Below are 1,965 nucleotides of genomic sequence, written 5' to 3'. Positions count from 1 at the left end.
GAGACAGGGCCTCAAGCTGTCCCCCTGGGTAGAGTGCTGTGGCATTATAGCTCACAACAACCTCAAACTCCTGGGCTTAGTGATTCTCTTGCCTCAGCCTCCTAAGTAGCAGGGACCACAGTTGCACCTCACAATGCCTGGCTATTTTTTGGTTGTAGTTGTCATTGTTTGGTAGGCCTGGGCTGGATTCAAACCCGTCAGCTCTGGTGTATGTGGCTGGCGCCTTAGCTACTTGAGTCACAGGCACTGAGCCAAGTCTAATGTTCTTTAGCCTCAAAATTCTGTTTTTATATGGACTGTGAACAATAATTTAATTTCTATGTGCAGTAATTTGCCAACCATTTTTTTTTGGAGACAGAGTTTCAAGCTGTCACCCTGGTTATGGTGCAATGGTGTCATAGCTCACAGCATGTTCCACCTTAGGCTCAAGCAATGCTCTTGCCTCAGGTTTTCTACTTTTAGTAGAGACAGGATTTTGCTTTTGCTGAGGCTGGTCTCAAACTTGTGAGTTCAAGCAATCCACCCACCCCGGCCTCCCACAGTGCTAGGATTATAATCAGCGCCTAGCTTTTGCCAAACTTAGTATGTTTAAAGGTATCTATTCCCTACAATTCATTTTTGGGGTTTTCTTTTTGAGACAACGTCATGTGTCATCGCATTATAGCTCACAACCTTAAACACTTCAGGTCAAGGGATCCCCTTGGCTCAGCCTCCCGAGTATCTGGGAACAGGCGCCCTCCACCACATTTGTCTAGTTTTGTAATTTTTAGCAGAGTTGGTGTCTCCCTCTTGCTCAGGGTGGTCCTGAGCTCTTGAGCTCAAGCAGTCTATTTGCCTTGGTGTCCCTGAGGGTAAGGATTAGAGGTATGATCCCCCACGTCTGACGGCTACACTTTTGTTTTTTTTTGAGACAGAGTCTTAAGCTGTCACCCTGGGTAGAGTGCTGTGAAATCACAGCTTACAGCAACCTCCAACTGCTAGGCTTAAGCCATTCTCTTGTCTCAGCCTCCCAAGTAGCTGGGACTACAGGCACCTTCCATAATGCCCGGCTATTTTTTGGTTGTAGTTGTCATTATTATTTGGCAGGCCCAGACTGGATTCTAACCTACCAGCTCTGCTGTATGTAGCTGGTGCCTCAGCTGCTTGAGCTATAGGCTTGGAGCCTACATTTCTTAGTAATATTATGTCATTCAGGAGTTTAGAGTATTCCTGAGGATATATTAGTGTCTCTGTTGTTACAATATAATTCTTATTTTATAACTGTCTCTGGCTCGGACTATGCTTATTCATACACACACATACACAGACATGCAGGCAGCAGAACTCTGCAAGTTGACCACTCAACAGATTATAACAAACTTGTCAACATACAGATGTGATTACCAGAAGGAACTAGGCCTGCTGTACCAATACACACATGTGATGCATGTCTGCTCTATGAAAATCAGGTCAAGTTGAGGAGATGGTCAATTTAGGGAGATCGCTCACTATGGAGGTTCTAATGTATACATATATACTATTTGTGTGTGTGTATGTGTATAGTACACACACAAATATTGAATATATATACACACACAATACATAAACACACACAAAAAGTCCATACATATATATGCACACACAAATAGTATGTATACACACACACACACGCACATATATATATACACAGAGTCACACAAGTAGTACACATATAGATATATATACACACAAATAACATAAACACTCACACACAAAGTGTCAAGGTCTGCAGGCCTGTCTCCAGGGTCATGAGTGAACATTTCCCTCCAGGTCTCTGGATGGGTAGCACCACTCCCACATCATGGCTGGGAGAAGTTGGAGACTCCCACATTGTCCTTTCAGAATTCTTTTTTTTTGAGACAGAGGCTCAAGCTGTCCCCCTGGGTAGAGTGCCGTGGCATTACAGCTCACAGCAACCTCCAACTCCTGGGCTCAAGTGAGTCTCCT

Source organism: Otolemur garnettii, unplaced genomic scaffold (genome assembly GCF_000181295.1).
Source record: "Otolemur garnettii isolate 467f Iridium unplaced genomic scaffold, OtoGar3 scaffold00304, whole genome shotgun sequence".
NCBI classification, from domain to species: Eukaryota; Metazoa; Chordata; class Mammalia; order Primates; family Galagidae; genus Otolemur; species Otolemur garnettii.
Note: the sequence above shows the minus strand (reverse complement) of the source record.